Below are 18,186 nucleotides of genomic sequence, written 5' to 3'. Positions count from 1 at the left end.
CAGCTGATCCCATAAAGAAGGGCAAAGCAGGCCACGTGAGCTGACTCACATCTGTCCTCCCTACTTCTGTGGTACCTGCCAACCCAACGAGCACCTGGCACCCTCATCCCCCACACCTCTCCCAAGCCAAATCCACTTTCTAGAAAGGATCTGATGCACTTGTCCTGAGGTATGAGTTATAGTTAATGACTATATGTGTTTCCTTCCTATCCCTCTCCCTCCTCCCTGCCACAAATGCTTAAGGCAAAGGGACAAAGTATGAAGTGGTAGGATTTGAAGAAAATGGCCAACACTCATAATCTTTGTTGAACTTTGGAATCAGCCAAGAAGGGGGAAGAGGCAACCATCTTTTCAGGGAAGAGAGTATGGAGAGAAAGCAGAAAATGTTCACTGGCCCCAAGATGGCATTACAACGGTTAGCTTCAAAACCAACTCCACCGCCCACATCTCAGTAACTTTCTATTGATGTTTCACTTCCCACCATATAAAAGGCCCAAATCCTTTTAAAGGTCACCCTAAGTGACCTTCTCCTTTATCCATCCTATTTCTTGACCTAGTCCCACCCATACTTCAACTTGACTTCTCTCACTGCCCCTCATGCACCTTGGGGTCCAGCCAGACCAAATGCTTTCCTCCCCTCCTCAACCATCTGTTATAATTTTGGGCTCTCTTTTACCTCAATCCTTCTTCCAAGAAGGCCTTTCATTCCAGTTCTGCAAGTCCAGATCCAACCCACCCTTCCAGACTCAACTCAAACGCCTCTACAAGTCTCCCTCCTTTGACCTCTGGGAGAACTTTTCAGTTCCTTCCTGCTAACTTTCCTTCTTCTTCTAAGTTATTTGTCCATCTGACCCATCCCCCTAAAGATTTTCAACTCTCAGATCTGTGTCTTATTAATCCCTCAGGTTCCCCACCCTCCCAGACCCTCGCCAATGCCTGGGACATGTTAGGTATGTTGAATTCTTGAAGGAAGGTGGGGATGGTGTCTGGATTCATGGTCAGGATGGTGGTTGGGGTACAATGGTGGGGCTGTGAGCAGGGAGATGGTGGTAGTGATGGAAACTGGCCAACAAATCTGCCCCTGGGCAGCCTCCCTTTTGGCTTTCATTCTGCGGTTCCACAACAAGCAGACTGTTGTTGCTTTGGAAGAGAAATTAAGATGCCAGGCAGGTACAGACGGCCAAGCACCATCGTTCTATTGAATCGCGCTCAGCGGTTCAGGCTCTTTCTTCCCATCAACAAATGGAATGTTTTATGAGAAAATACAAAGCACAGCCCTAGATAGAAATATTGAAGGCTCTTTGGCCAGGACATCCCTCAGGAGGGAACACAATGTAGCCATAATTTATTGCACTCGATATTTTAGCTTCCAATCTTATTTTTATAGACATTATTTCATAGGCTGCAGCTTAAACACAGATGGAAAAGATTCTGGCTTTGTAATAAGAGAAGGTTTATGGTGGGCCAGCCCACTGCTCTGTGTTTGTGTGTGAGTAAATGCACATTATCATGTCCTTAGGTGGGGCAGGGAGATGCTTTTATTATGTGTTTGGACTTTGATCCAACAATTCTGCCTTCATCTATCTCTCCCCTAGACCAGGGCCTCCGGATACTCCCAAGGGGAGGAAGTAACAAACACCACAGTGGGGCAAGGGGAGGAGGGATGGGCCAGCCTTTGAAATGCATTCTTGGCTCTGGCCGGGACCTGCCATTCCTTGGTCTTCAAAGGGCCTTGACCCAGGGACAGGGCCAACACCCCAAAGGACAGAGTTAAAAGGAAGTGGACACTATGGTGTTATATGTATGGCTGTGTTGTGTGATTTGCACTGTCTATTTTTAGGTAAGGGAAGGTGTGATGAGAAAATTGAGCTCATACTGTAATGCTCTTGAGATTTAGGTTGGGGAGAGAAAGAGAGTGTACAGGAAGAGAAAGAAGGACAGAGGGCTATGGGGAGATCTAAGGAGGAGAAAGGAGAAGAGGAGAGGGAAACAGAGAAGATGGGAGAGGACCAGACCAGAGCAGGGGGTCAGGAGGTCTTGGCCCCAGGCGTGGCCCCCACACACTCACAGACCCACTGCTGCCAGGCAGCACACATACCGGAGTTAAGTGAGCCGCCTCAAAGACGTGCTGTCCAGCCCCTCCTTTCTTTCCTCTCGGGGTCAGTTTCCAGCAGACTCCAAGAAGCAATGTGAGTGTGTGTCAGAAAACACTGGGAGCAGGGAGGCGGGGGCAGCAGCCACATTCAGCTGGGAGGGGGAGTGGAAAGTGAATCAAGGGGGAGTGCCCCTTTGGGGCTTCGGGAAGGGTGATCTGTCCTACTTGCCAGGCATCCGGGGGACCCCATGTGGAGGAGTGGCTGCGTGAAGTGAAGTGTTATGAGAGCCCATCCACTGGGTCTCTGACCACGGAGGGCTTGTCGGTAGAGCTCCAGGAGAGAGGAATGACCCCCTTTTGCTGCCTGACAGAAATGGTGTCTTTGATGTTTATTGTACAGACATTTCTACTGTGCACAACTGCAGTGGTGTAATGCTGGGGGAGCCGTCCTCGGGGGATCCCTGGGTGTTCAAGCAGACCCGAGGAAAAGATGATGTGCACCAAGAAGGCCTCTGCCTTCACAGGGCTCAGTTGCTTCTGCTCTGCTGCTGATTGTCACACCAGCCGGGGCCCAGCGAGGGATGGGAAGCTTTGACATGGGAGCGGGAGCGGGTAAAGAATCTGCTTCAGGCAGTAGCCAGTGTCAGGAAGACAGTGCCTGCAACCTGGGCTGCTTGGGAAATCAGGCCCAGGTGTCCAGCACAACAGACGGAGAACTGAATTTCGCAAAAGGTTATACCCAGGTGTGGAGGGCATGTTGCATTCTGGCTACCTCCCCTCCTTGGGGGAACCACACATACTTCTTCCACCCCCTCTACTCTACGTGTCCTGGTAGGCTGTCTGTCAGTCACAGGGCTCTCCGACCCCCACCCCTGAAAACAAAGTCTGGGCCCTCTATCTGTGCCCCTGGACTTGGTTGTGGGAACCAACGTATCTCCTCTTTGTTTAGGCCTGTTTGGATTGGTCTTCTGTCCCTCGCAGCTGATAATGTCTCGACTGATACACCAGGCTAATAACTGACTATGAAATATTTCAAACCGAAGAGCTAAATCAGAGTAAGAGTGAGGCATCCAAGGGTCAGAGTTCCATAGGACTCCGGGAGAGAGGCCCAGGAGGCCTCTGCCAGACCAGCACAGGATGGCCAGAAGCAGTAGCACCCTTAAAGGTGGACCAGTCTCTGTTCTGAGACCCACTCTTCAGAGGACCCACACTTCACACACACACACGCATGGATGCACACGCATGCACATGCACTCTCTCTCACACACACACACACACACACACACACATGCACGTACATACACAGTTAAAGAACACAAGGCACCTCCCTCCCTGGGGAGCAGGCACTCAGCACTAGCAGAGCACGACCTCTACCCCTGAACATCCACTCTCACGGGTCACGTCGCTCAGGCCCCAGGGAAATGCTTCTCCCCCACGGTCGAGTTATGTCCTTGAATCCAGAGGAGACTGTTCAAATGCTCGAAAAACATGTGGGTCCTGCTGCTACCGACATCAGAGAGGGCCTGGCTGCTCGGAAGTGCAGGGAGGATTGAATGGTGGAAGCACTTAAGAGGAAAGACAGATTAATTTATCAAGTCCTTCCTCTCAGCAGGAAGGCAATGGAAGTAGCGTGCCCCGAGCAGGGCAAACATGCATTTCCTTGCTTCTCGTTGTGGTTCCAGAGGTACGCACACGTCAGCAATGCTACAATCGTATGTGGCAGCCGAGGAGCGTTTCCCAGCATAAATAATTCATAATTCTCCCACATTTGCATATGTGCAGGTCAAGACGGAACCCACACAAAGCGTGAGACTGATTCTTTACCTTGGCAATAGACAGCCGGGGAACCACGGCGGGATTTTACTTTCACAAAAATTTTTACGAAGAGTGAATGAGATTTTCAAAACGTAAAAATTCAGCTTTATTTAAATATTTTACTTAAATTTTTGTATTAGATAAAATGCATTAGTTTTACCATTGGTTACATTTGCCTTTTAATTTTAATAGATAATTTTGAATATGTGAAAGAAAAATAACTTGCTAAAAAGTTGTATGAAATGCAATGTTTTGCTCTTTTATAATTTTTTTTACATTTTTTAATGTTTATTAATTTTGAGAGAGAGAGACAGAGAGAGACAGAGCACGAGTGGGGGAGGGGCAGAGAGAGAGAGAGGGAGACACAGGATCCAAAGCAGGCTCCAGGCTCTGAGCTGTCAGCACAGAGCCCGATGTGGGGCTTGAACTCATCGAACCATGAGATCATGACCTGAGCCAAAGTCGGATGCTCAACTGACTGGGCCACCCAGGCACCCCTAATTTGCATTTTTAAATTAAAATACTTTTTTTTTTTTTTTTTTTTTTTTTTTTACTGCTTCAGTTACCAGTGGCTTAAAATATTTTTATCTCTCAGTTTTGTGGATTGACTGGCTCAGTGGTCCCTTGGCGGCCAGGGGGAGGGGTCTCTCACATGGTTGCAGGTCAAGAGTCAGATGCAGGTTCAGCTGGGCTGTACATCCAAGATGGCAGCATCTTGACTCTCATATCTGATCTCAGCTGGGATGACCAGAGCAGGTAGAGTCTGACAGACTGTATTGCTTTCTCCTGTAAACTTTCCACACAGCTAGCTTAGCCTCCTCATAGCATCTGAGTCTCAAAGGAATCAGACTGCTTACATGATGGCTGGCTTGTTCCAGAGCGAGCATTCTAAGAAACCCAGGTGGAAGCCAAAAGGCTCCCTATGACCTGTCCTCAGAAGTCACATGACATCACTGTCACTGCTTTCTTTCTATTAGCCAAAGTCACAGGAACAGCCCAGATTCCAGAAAGAGGACAGCACAAGATCATGAATACTAGGAGAGGTGGTTCACTGGGGGGCTAGCTTTGAAGACTAGCTACCACGGGCTGCCCTCTAGCACTTCAAAGAATCATGTTCCTCACACATTTGAATACAGTCATCCTCAGAATCCCCACAGTCTCATCTGTGACGTTATCAGGCTTACGCTTCAGATCCAGAACTTCAGCATCTCCATCAGGTCTGGAGAAGAGGAAGCCCCTCAGGTGTGGATGCTTGGAGATGACTCCTCCTGACTTGAAGTTCTGTGAAAAAAAGAGACAAGTTATCTTAACCCCAACAAACGATAAGGAGGTAGACACAGGGTAAATGATATAGATACTCTCATTCAAAAAGGAGAGGGCACCTGGATGGCTCAGTAGTTTAAGTGTCCGACTCTTGATTTCAGCTTAGGTCATGATCTCACAATTCGTGAGTTTGAGCCTCGCATCAAGTTCTGTGCTGACAGTGCGGAGCCTGCTTGGGATTCTCTGTCTCCCTCTCTCTCTGCCCCTCCCCCCCTGCTCAAAAATAAATAAATAAACGTTTAAAAAAAAGGGGGGGGGGACTTGTATGGAACAATTCCGAAATCAAGCCAATTCCTTAATTAGATCCTAGTCCTGTTCTCTGGGAGTGGGTGTCTGTGGCTCTCAGTTCCATACTCTGAATTATCCTTCTTTTTCTAGAAGAAATAGTCAGTGTTTGTAACCACATTGACTTCTCAGCCTGTTTCTTGCCCATAAAAAATGACTCTTCATTTTGAACTCTGTCCCTTTCAATCCAAGCTGAAAAAAAATTTTTTTAACATGTGGGTTTATTATATATCAAATTAAAACCTACTCCATTAAAGAAAAAGCTCCTCTCACCTTAAGCCCCGCTTAAACTTGCTATGAGATTCTCAATCCCATTGTCCAGCAGAGAGGATCTAAGAGATACACTCTTAACATTCTTAGAAGTCCTGTTGTGTACCCAAAGGGTCTAAACACATGCCCTTAAATATTTCTGAGCTCTTCACAAAGGTATTACAGCCACACCTTTCACTATCCCTGAGACCACACTTTACTGGCAGCACCCAGGATTTTCTTTGCCCTGAGGCGAATCCTTGCTTTTTGAGCCTTTTGCTGGCTAGAATACAGACCTGACCTCCTTAGATTTACTAATTCTGCTCCAAAACTTCTTTAGCTCATCTCAATCTTCTCCTATTTTATCAGAGCCACCTGAAAGAAGCCAATTAGCACTTTGAACATTTTGCTTGGAACTGGCCTTAGACGTTTCACAAATTCATAGTCACCCTTTCTGTTTTCTCCATTACTGTAGGGGATGGTCTTACATATTTCTGCCAGTGAATAGCTTCCATCCCCTTTTCTATGTTTCAAGACTTCAGTTTCTCCCTAAGTTTCTTCAGCTTCTGCCCCCCAACTGTCCCAAAGAAAATGCCATGGGTTTTAAATTTTTGTTACAACACTCACTTCCAACACTGTGGTAGTTGGTCTCCAAAGAAGGCCCCAGGGAACAAACCTCCCGGTATTTATGTGGTCTGTGGACCCTGTGTGGTCCCCCCGCCCACTGAAGCTGGGCGGTGACTCATGCTAACACATGGAACACAGTGGGTATATGTTGCGTACATTTTGGATGTAGACTTTAAGAGGACTGGAAGCTTCCCCTTCCTCCTTTTTGGAATACTCACTTCTGTGAGTTCTGCTACCATGTGGGAAGCACAGCCACTACTAGAGAGACCGTGTGGACGGAGAAAGACCAAAAGATCATATGAAAAGGAGGAAAGAACCAGCCATCCCAGCAACTCAGTTGAGCCTCTTGATGACTCCAGCCCCAGCCACCAGCTAGCCACAACCGCACAAGAATTTCCAAGCAAAGCAACAGAGGAAATGCTCAGCTAAGCCTGGTAGACCCACAGAACCATGAGAGATAATAAAATTATCTTTAATATTGCTTTAAACCACTAAACTTTGGAGTGTTTTGTTACATGGCAATAGCTTACTAAAACAACTGAATACAATCACATTTTGTTTCTAATCCTTTAGGTCATTACTGTTCACTAGAACACAAATTATGAGTTCTCTATTACAAAAGTATGATGACTGGGGCACCTGGGTGGCTCAGTTGATTGAGCATCCGACTTCTGCTCAGGTCATGATCTCGTGGTTGGTGAGTTTGAGTCCCGCGTCAGGCTCTGTGCCGATGGCTCAGAGTCTGGAACCTGCTTTGGATTCTGTGTCTCCCTCTCTCTCTGCCCCTCCCCTGCTTGCACTCTGTTTCTCTCTCTCTCTCAAAAATAAATAAACATTAAAAAAAATTTTAGGGGCACCTGGGTGGCTCCCTTGGTTAAGCGTCTGACTTCAGCTCAGGTCATGATCTCGTGGTTCACGAGTTTGAGCCCTGCATCGGGGTCTGTGCTGATAGCTCAAAGCCTAGAGCCTGCTTTGGATTCTGTGTCTCCCTCACTCTCTGCCCCTCCCCTGCTCATATACTCTCTCTCTCTCTCTCTCTCTCTCTCTCTCTCTCTCTCTCACACACACACACACACAAATACATAAAAACATTTAAAAATTTTAATTAAAACATTTTTTAATAAATAAAAGCATGACTGATTTTGCTGAAATTAAGGCAATAAAATGAATTTCAAAGAATAAATACATGCTAATTTATGAATTATAAATGTCTTTGTTTGTATTATTCATCCAAACATCACTGGCCCATGAACAGAGCCCCTAATGTATATCAGCAATAATTCAGTTTGGTGGTCTTCAGCATTTTGCAAATTTTCAGTCATATAAAAATAACTATACATGCATTTTTAAAAATGTTTTTGTTTATTTATTTTTGAGATAGAGACAGAGCATGAGCGGGGAAGGGGCAGAGAGAGAGAGAGAGACACAGAATCTGAAGCAGGCTCCAGGCTCTGAGCTGTCGGCACAGAGCCCGACGCAGGGCTCGAACTCATGGGCTGTGAGATCATGACCTGAGACAAAGTCGGACACTCAACCGACTGAGCCACATAGGCCCCCTATGTATTTTTAATTGTATCATTTTGAAGGTAAACTCATCAAGGCTGAAGGATAGAACATACTTTAATGAACAGTTTGTTAGCTTGACTTACAATTTTTGACTATTTAGACATATGGTCTGTGGGCCTCCACTTATACCCTTCCCCCAGGAGTGGAAATCACCAGAACAATGTAACAGGTGCCTGACCAAGGGGGGAGCCAGAGGTACTGCAATAGCCAGAAGAGAATTTGGGCACTTATCTGGGCCAGAAGGAACACCTGAACAACTACCTCAAAAAGACCAGAGAGGGGCATGGGAGTGGAGTGGGTCCTGAGAAGCCAACCTGTCCCATCTGCAGAGCCAATACTGCTCCCCTTTCCAAATCTGAATGGTCTGACCTGGCCTGGGACCAGGTACAGGAATACCACAGAGCCAAACCCCTCCCCAGAGTCATCTTAAAACCTGACCTGTTCTGGAGAGCATCACATCCTTCCAAGGCCCTCAGGTCCGGGCCCAGGGCCTCGTGCTAGGCCAGGAGGGAGCCATAGTCAAACGGAGTCAGAGTTTGCTACTAGTGAGTACCAGAGAGCCATGCTTTTTACATCCAATCATTTTTACATTTGCAAATGTCTTCCTTTCCCCCACAGTTTCCTTCTATGCACCATACTGAAAAACCCTCATCTTTTCTTTGCCAACTTCAGGTGAAATGGATCTGTCCCCATTTTGGTCAAAAGTGTCATGTGGGGAGAAGAGAGTGGAGGACAAGGAGGTAGAGTAGAGCAGGTGGTAGTAGCTACAGGCCTTCTTGAAGGCCAGGAGAGCTAGACACGTGTGTGGCCCGGATCACACGTATGTCTCAATTCTGCAGGACTGTGCGGTAGATGATCGGTTCCCAAGACTGCACATGTCTGGGGCCTGTGTACAGCTCTCTACCTGCCTGGGCTCTCCTTACTGGTATAGGGGGTCCCTGGGCATGACTCTCAGAAATTTCAAGGGGAGCAGTTGGGGATGATGGCTGACCGTACGCTGGAGGACCAGGCTCACAGCTCTAGTGTGGAGGCGGCATTGCCTGGTTTTGAGTCCTTGCTCTGCCCTTTTCTAATCTGGAGGCCTTAGGCAAATTACTTAATCCCTTTGTTCCTTAGTCTCCTAATCAATAAAATGGGAAGATGATGATGATGATGATGATGATGATGACGATGATGATGGTGGTGATGCTGATGATGGTGGTAATAGTGATGATAGTGTCTGCACCACTGGGCTGCTAAGAGGATTAAATGAGTAACACAGGTAAAGTGCTGAGAACAGAGCCTGGCACACAGAAAGTGCCAATGTTAATGGTTGCCAACAGAGAAAACATTCCAGGAGAAACATGGGGTAAATGTAGACTTTTGTGAGGATTGTTTCTCAGTTAAATGCAGATATATTAAGGTGTACTCAGATCTCTTCAGGCCAAAAGTCTTCGTGTGGTTCAGAGCCAGTGCCCTGGCCAGGTACAGAGGTGTCTTACACACAACAGCCAAAATATTTTTTAAAAGGTCTCCTTGGGTTCAGATTAAAATTGTAGTCAGCCACCCAAGGCAAGGAAATATGACTTTGGATGCCAATGACTCTGGTTTGTCCTGGATTTCTGTAACTTGTACACTGAGGAAACCTTTGTCTTGTCCCCCATGGAGCCTTATTCTATGACATACTGAACGCTGAACTTGGAGTTAAGACTTAATGTTGAAGATTTGCAGGGCAACCTCAGGCACATCCCTTCCCATCTCAGAGACTCAGTTTCTAGCCTATAAAATGAGGGAACTGGACTAGACACTCAAAGTCCCTAGGTCTCTCTAACCTTCTGAGACAATGATTCCTCACCACCTGCCCAAGCCTAGTCCTGGACCAAAGCCCACATCTGGCACAGCATCCACTCAGCAAGGAGCCAAGGAAAGCCATAAAGGCGGCTCCTTGCCCTCCTTGTCCTCCCCTTTGCAGAGAGCTCTCCCCCAGGCCTAGGAAGCTAAGAGACTTCCCATTTGGACCCACCTCAAAGCCTCCAGTGGGGGGCACCTGTCTCTGGGATGGAGGTGAGGAACAAGAACAAGGCTTGGGCAAGCACAAGGAATTAAGACCATGGTCCAGGCAGTATCCTGCACTCACCAAGGACAAGGGGGCGGAAAGAGGCCAGGGGTCCTGAGATTTCAGGAAAAGCCAAAATGTGATTCAGCCCCTGGAGGCGAAGGCAAGTCCGGCCTCCTCCCTCAAACCACCCTGAGTCCCCCACGTGGGGTGGGGGCTGTGAACCCAACATCCACTATAGCTGGTGCATTATTGGAGTCATTTGAAAGCTCACTCCCTGAGAATTATCAAATTAGGCCACTGACTCAGAAGGCTGGAAGGTTCTGCAAGGTTCAGAGCCATGGTTGAGCATGCATGTTGCAGGGATCCCATGCCTTGTGATGTGTCTTATGAGTATGGCAGTGCATCTACCTACATGCAGAGGTTTCTTCACATCTGTGGGAAGGTCTGTGATTGCGCTTAGGGCATCTGTGCGAAAGATGGCAGAATAGCAGGCAGTTATGTGTGCAGGCTCTGAGGCCGGACTTTCTAGGCTTGAATCCCAAGTTTACCAATTGCTAGCCATGTGACCTTGAGCTGTCACCTCTGTGTGACCCAATTCACCTATCTGTTAATTGTGATGAATGACAATACTCACTCGTGAGGTTGTTGTAAGGATTCAATTGCGTAATCCTCTTGTATAGTGCAAGAACAATACCCATTGTATTCAACAATACCTATTGAGATTCAAGTGCTTCCATGTAAATATTTACAGGTGTCTACATGTCTTTGAATATGCGAATGTACACACCTGGGTGTCTGTGTCTCTCTAGGTATGTTTAAGAGAACTTTTGGTGGTGCCCTGGATGGTAATGGCAGCTGGCATTTATTGCCTGCTTACTGGGTCAGGCACTGCTCTGAGAGTTCTACAGGTATTCACGTGGAAACACACATGAATATGAGCAGCTGAGTATGTGTCCAGCCACATGTGCCAGTGAGTACCTGTGAGTGTGGCCAATCAGCCCTGCCCGGTAAGTCCCCTTCCTGAGTAAGCTGTGTGAATGATGAAGGCTCATACCATGGTCTGCCTGCCCACGGCACTGAAGGAGGACAGTGAATTATACCCACCACCCACCCCCCTTTCCCAGGCTCCTAGTTAGCTTGAATTACCATCTCTTCTTTCCTCCAACAGGAGAGGGCAAATGAGGGGCCTGGAGAGGAGCTCTCCACTCACAGCCTTCATCTCATCCTACTCCAGCCCTGGTCTTGCCTTGGTCCCGGGAAGCTCAGGAAGGATTCCCACTGGGTTGGGCCATCTTTTCACAGTGTGTGCCTCTTTCTGCTGAGTGGAATCTACTTCTGACTCGCCATGTATCCTCCCTGGAAGGAAATCTAACACAGGCAAGATAGTGAATCCTCCCTGTTGAGAAAGCCTTCACATTTTACCTGTCATATTTCCTTTGGTTCCATTGTCCAATGTTAGTAACATTTCAAGCATACAAGGACATTTGAAAATGTATGAATGTGCTTTTCTTTCTTGCCCTGTGAGTTCATGACCTCCATCTTCCTTGGCCTGAGGCATCCATCTCTGCCTGAAGAGAGACTAAGATGAAGGTTTGATGTAGACAGAATGAGCAGAAGAAAAAATGCTGTAATGTTTGGCATCTGACAGGAAAAATATGATTATGTTAGGTCAAAAGTCTTCTAAACCAGGCCGTTCTCTTAAGAGCATATTTTCTGGATTCCTTTCTTCATCTCTTCTTGGGTGTGACCATGGAGTTTTATGGAACAGATGCCCAGGCAAGAGAAGAAAGGGCTTTTTGGTCCACTCCTTCCTGCCCAGGGGACAGCAGGAAGGCACCAGGAGGAAAGAACAAGGGGAGCTAAGCAGTCCGGTCTGGCTTTGCTCCAGAGAAGGAACCCCAGTGAAGGCCCCTGTCCCGGTCTCCCTTTGGAACTCTGGGAAGACTAACAGGGGCTAGACTAGGAGTTATATAAACTCAGCTTCAAGTGCCATCATTGGCTAGAGGGCGGGCAAGTGACCTTGCCGGGAACCCAGAGGACGCCACACTCCAGGCAACTCCTTGCTGCCACTAAATGTCACGTAAGCTGCCCTTGTATGTCCATACCCCTTGACACCATGTTAGTGAGAGAAGCAAGGGAAGACAGGCTGAGAACTGAGCCCTTGCTCCAAGAGAAACAAAACATCTCTGGGGCACCTGAGTGGCTCAGTCAGTTAAGCGTCCGACTTCGGCTCAGGATGTGATCTCATGGTTCATGAGTTCGAGCCCCGCATCGGGCTCTGTGCTGACACAGAATCTCTGCTTCATATTCTGTGTCTCATTCTCTCTCTGCCCCTCCCCAACTTGCACGTGCTCTCTCTCTGTCTCTCAATCAATCAATCAATCAATAATGTAAAAACAAAAAACATCACTGAACAGGACACGTTAAAACCATCAGGTCCTGTGATGTTAAAATTGAGTTGAATATTTTGTTGTTTTTCTCACTAATCTTCAGGTAGGGGTTGGGAGAAAGGCCACATTTGTTAGAGATGAATAAATAAATTACTTCTTTTCTGCACAGATGAACTGAAATGTGTTAAATTTTCAACCCGTTGGCACACACAAAAATAGAGGACTCACCCACCTCTGCCCCTGCTAAAATGCCAGCTGGCCTTTCTGGCTAAAGACAAAAACCCGGCAGAGGACAAGTCCTTGCCTCTGGATCCTAAATTGCCACCTCCAGGCAGTGTGGGACGGGTCGTGGCAGAGCAAGACAAGGTTTCCCTTCAGCCTTCTTAGGCTCATGCACACCAGGTCTCCTCCTCCTGGCTTGTCTGTGCTGTTTTGAAGGAAAAGAACAAGATCTTAATTCTCTTTCCAGGCCCTTCCTGTCCGGGGCATTCAGGCTCCCAGCCCTGGCCAGTGTCTCAGAGGCCACTCAGATCCCTACCCCCCACCTCCCCATGGGAGGTGGGACTGTGGGGTGTGAACTAAGTGAGGTCCAAGGTCTTACACACCAGTGTCTGGGAGGAGAGGCCCCGGAGTGACCAGCACAGGGGGAGGGCAATGCTGCCACCTGCTGGAGCCCTGGGGAGAGACAGCTGTGGAGCTGTGTTCCACGGGCCTTGGGTGGAACCACTTCAGAATCTTGCACTCAGATGATTCACTTTCCTTTTTCCAGAACAGCGTCCTACCTATTCCCTCATTTGGCCACTTGGTTTGTAGGTTGGAGCAGGATCACCATCTCATTTTATGGATGAGGAAACTCATGCCCTAGAAAGAGCGGCATGCTGTGTGAAGTCACATGATGGGAGGGGAGGGGGCTTAAAGGCAACATTTGGAATATCTGGAACGGGAGAGGCCCCTTTATGAATGAGGTTGACTGGGCCATCTCCAAGATCCAGGGAGATGGTATAAGGGAGGGAGGGGGCATCTACATCTTCCTTCTGGGACCGATGCACAAGGCAGTAATGACACCCCTACAGTTGGCTCAGGGCCTGACACATGCCCACAATGATTTTGTTTCCTAAGGATTCATACACACATTACCGCACGGACCATTTCAGCTACTGTGGCTCCAAATTCTGAAATGTCAAGGGCAGGCAGGCTACCAGGGCAACCTTGACCAATGCCTGTCTTGATTAACTGGGCTCCTCCATCCCCCAGAAGGTCCACCCCCCAGGGCCCACCTTGGTCCCTATTCAGAGTTCTCAGTCTATGTCCTCCTTGGTTCCCAAGTCTCCAGGGTCTAGATTCCAGCTCTGCCCCACAGTCTGATGGGCAGGACTCCTCAAGTCACAGGCTGTCCTCCAGAATTGCCCACATTCCACTCCCCTATGCCCAGGGACCAGCCAACAAGGGTGCTCAGACAGTGACCAGAGTCTGCCCCCTCCCAAGTCCCCATGGCAGAGTCAGCTCTTCCAGACCCTCTTCTCCAGCAGGAAATTCCACTTCCAGAGGCTGGTCCCTCCCAGCCTGCTTGTCCCACCATGAAAAACTGTCAGATGGGGAGATGATGGACGGTCCAGAGCCAGGACTGGGGTCTGAGGCCATTTGGCCTCCAAAGGCACCATCCTCAGGCAGCTAAGCCAGCCCTGGGTTCTGTCTCATAATCACGTCACTAAAAGAAACATCTCTGAGGAGGGTCAGAGAGCAAACCGGAAAGCCATGAGAAAGAACTGAAGAAAAAGACTAACTCATCTCAGGATGGGCACTGACTTTCCATGCACAGAATCGATCATACAGGGAAAGACCTGACTTAACAAAAAGTTGCAACTTCTCAAAAAAGTTCTCAAAATTCGGGGGTGGGGAGTGGAGAGAATTTTTGCAACAATCAGGGTGACACCTTAACACGTTTTGTCCACAAATTGTCCTTCACTGTCCTTGCTGTTTTTCTGTTGGTAAACATCAGGTTGTTTGTTTATACGTGAAACAGGAAAAGGTTACTTATTTTGAACCCTCTGAATTTTGAATCTGTGGCTATATTACCTCTTGAATTAAAAGGGGAGAGAGAATGATACTGTAGATACAAATGAAACAAAATATTTTAACAGATTCTGTGTGAAGAGGTGATGAATAAAAATGTAATATTAAAAAAAATTCCTAAGGGGCACATCTGTCACAGCACTCAGCCCAGAAACCAGGGAAAGGCAGACTGTAAAACTGATGAAGTTCCCTCTGCTTTCTGCTCCCCTGTCTCACTGCCAAGTACTCCTCTTTCCCAAAGCCCTCCTGCACCCATACCACGCCTTCCCTTCAGGAGGCCTTTGCTCAACTCCCCAGTGCCAAGGATGCATTTGGGGCTTTACAGTGCAGACACTATTTCACATTCTGACATCAATGTGCAGGCCAAACCCACTGCTAGGCAGCTAATCCACAGTGAGTCACCACGTGGCGCTGGTGTGGGCTTTGAAAAAGAGTTAAAAGTTTGTTGTAGTGATGTCTTTTGATGAGCATCTAGAAGGCCTGAGTCCTGATATACAAAATAGGTGATAAGAGAGTGGGATCCTGAGGGCCAGCATCCTTGAAGCCATTTTCCCAAATGGCAAGGGCAGCTGGAGGACGGATGGGGGACCTTTCCTATGCCCCCCAGTGAGGATAGCAGGGGGCCCCTGTGATCAGCAGGGGGCAGACAGGCAGATGACTGGGGGCTATCTCTGCCCCCAACTTGGAGGCACCCTGGCCATCTCTGCCTCCCAGCCCTTCCAGCTGAGGCCTTCCCTTGACCAAAACGGTCTGTAGGACAGAAAAGTTGCCTCTTCTCTGCCCACGTTCCACTCCCCACTCCCACCATGGGGGAGCAAGTCCACTCATCCTGGTGTGTTTTGTGCACACCAGGAGATGATTTGGCCCATGTTATAAATTCATTAGTTCCAGTACAGCAATCTCTACCCCTCTTCCTCACAGCTGTGCTCATTGGTCACCCTTACCGCCAAGACTCTGCATTGGCCCAAACCTCCTCTTCTCCTGACCAACCTCTGACCTCTCCCCTCTCCCCTCTCTTCTTGTCCTTCCAGAGTCCAGGAAAGCCAGAAAGCTGTGGACAGGCCCCAGGCTGCCTACAGGCTGCAGATTAAATAAGGCCCAGTGGCTGGTCGTTTGGCGGGCTCTGCACCAGCAATAGTGCTGCGGGGAGCCTTCTAAGGCAGAGCCACAGCGCCACCTGGTGGTGGAGAGCCACCTGCACAGCCAGGCCCTGGCCAGCCCAAAAGAAACTTCGTTGGGTGCCTCTTCCTTAACTATCTCACTGTCCAGTCCGTGAGGCCTTCTCTAGATCACAGGAGAACCCCAACCCTGAGGACTGAGGACAACTGTCAAGCTGAGGTCCCAGCCACATCTCTGACACACACACCCCTATACACAAAGCAAAACACCTACAAAGGGGCCTGGGCATCTGTGTCAGGGAGACTTGGTACTCCTATATCCTCTGTTTGGAAGATGTCTGAGTTCAGGCAATTACATAACTTCATATGCCTCAGTGTCCTGCCTCTAAAATGGGTGCAATAAAAAGGCTACCAAGGGATACATTCAGTAATAAAGGTCTAGAGCAGCAGCTGGCTCACTGCAGGTGTTCAAGAAACAATGGTTTCCTTTCCTTTCTGTCCCAGCTTGGTGTCTGGAAAACCCAGACTTACTCCACAGCAGGGCTGAGGGGACAGCCAAAACTCAAAGCCTAAGATGAGAAATGATTCTACCTTAGCAACCCCAAGAAACCATTCCAAGCTAACTTCATCTGACGCTCTCTGCCTCTCTCTGAACACCTTGTTTAGAGTGACCAACCCTCCTGATTTGCCAGCGACTGATGGATTTTTCAGAGAGCAAGCGACCTTCAGTGCTAAAGCTGGGGATGTCCCGGGCCAACCTGGATGAGTTGATTGCCCCCTCCTTACCTTTCCTAGGAGTCCAGCCCGAGGGCTTCGCTGGGCCCCAGAATCTGCATTACAACACTCCCTGGGTGATTCTTGTCAACACCAGTCACCACCCCAACACTCTCCTCGGCTCCTGGTGGCAACACTACTCATCAACTAGACAGGAAGCCACCTGAGGCACGACACACACACAATGACAGACCTTGGAAAGGCTCCAACAAACTTTCCAAAAACTGGGCTCTGGATCTGGATCTGCAAAGCCAACCAGCAGCAATGGAACATATTGTCTACTCAGCTTCACAGTCCGCACCCATGTGTTGCTCCCCTATTATCCTTCCATTTATTCATTAATGATTTGTTGAGCATCGGTTGGCCTGGCCCCTGGATTTATATCCCAATGATGGGAAATAAACGATTACCACTTACATAAACACAATAATTTTAGATAGTAAATAGTAGTAGTAAATACTGTATATAGCAGTAAACATATAGTAGTAAATACTACACCACGTTCAAATGCATCTCTAAGGAGGTGATATTTGAGCCTTAAGGAGCTAGCCACTCTAAGACTTGGATGAAAGTGTCCCGGGAGAAGGAAGAGCCGCAAAGCAGAAACAAGAAATAGACTAGAGTGACTGGAGCATAGTAAACAGAGACAGAGTGACAGGAGCTGAGGGTAGAGAGGTGGGCAGGGACCAGTCCAGGCATGCAGGGCCTTCTGGACCACTGCAAGCCTTTGCATTTTATTCTGCATGCAATGGAAAGTCATCAATGGTTTTAAGCAAGGAAATGACAGAATCTGATTCATGTTCTTAAAAGCTCACTAGGGTTTCTGTGTAGAGAAAAGACCAGAAAGGACCAAGAAGTGGGAAGTAAGGAGTCAGCTAAGAGGCTACTGCTATAGTCCAAGTAGGAGATGACAGGATGTACAGATGCACAGAAGTTCTGGAGGGAGACACAGGACTTGCTGGTGGATTAGACATGAGGAAGCAGAGGGGTACAAGGAAGGCTGCCTCCTAAGTATTTCACTTAGAACCCAGGTGAATGGATGAAAAGGGCATTTTGTGGGATGGGGAAGACTAGGGGAGGATCAGGCTTGGGAGGGAAAGCTCAAGTGCTGTTATTTTATTTTTATTTGTAAGTTTATTTCTTTATTTTGAGGGGGGGGAGAGAGAGAGATGGAGAGAGAGAATTGGAAGCAGACTCTGTGCTGTCACCATACAGCCCAATGTGGGACTCAATCCCATGACCATGAGATCAAGACCTGAGTCAAAAACCAAGAATCAGATTCTTAACTGACTGAATCACCCATTCACCCCTCAAGTGCTGTGCTTTGGGTCATCCAAGTGGAGACAACAGGCATATGCTGATAGAGACGGCTGGGCTTCATACAAAGGCACACGGAACCCTCTATTAACTCTATCCTCAGGCCAGCTTACTAGTGTGAAAAACTACAGTAATTTTTAGTTTAGCTATAAGCAAATGTTGCCTTTTCTTTCTGAAAGAATTCTCATTAAGAAGTTTGAAAAATTGGTGGTGCCTGGTGGCTCAGCCGGTTAAGCATCAGACTCTTGCTTTTAGCTCAGATCATGATCTCATGGTTAGTGAGTTCAAGCCCCACATCTGGCTCCTCGCTGACAGTGTAGAACCTGCTTGGGATTCTCTCTCTCCCTGTCTCTCTGCCCCTTCCCTGCTGTGCACACTCGCTCATGCTCTTGCTCTCTCTCTCAAAATTAAAAAAATTTTTTTTTCAAAAAGAAGAAATTTGAAAAATTGGTCATCAGTGTAAAATGATGTTTTTGTACAATAACAACCATGTCAGTCAAGACCCTTTTTGGAGGG

General features: G+C 47.9%; 1 long non-coding RNA gene across 1 annotated transcript in view; it reads right to left on the bottom strand.

The window, feature by feature from the left end:
* Positions 1-4,009: 4,009 nt before the first annotated feature.
* LOC122496774 overlaps positions 4,010-18,186 on the bottom strand; it is a 30,804-nt gene continuing 16,627 nt past the window's right edge. The window contains exon 3 of the long non-coding RNA XR_006300936.1: positions 4,010-5,191. This is a non-coding gene — a long non-coding RNA (uncharacterized LOC122496774). The remainder of the gene's footprint in view (positions 5,192-18,186) is intronic.

Source organism: Prionailurus bengalensis, chromosome A3 (genome assembly GCF_016509475.1).
Source record: "Prionailurus bengalensis isolate Pbe53 chromosome A3, Fcat_Pben_1.1_paternal_pri, whole genome shotgun sequence".
NCBI classification, from domain to species: domain Eukaryota; kingdom Metazoa; phylum Chordata; class Mammalia; order Carnivora; family Felidae; genus Prionailurus; species Prionailurus bengalensis.
This window is presented reverse-complemented; position numbering and strand designations above follow the sequence as displayed.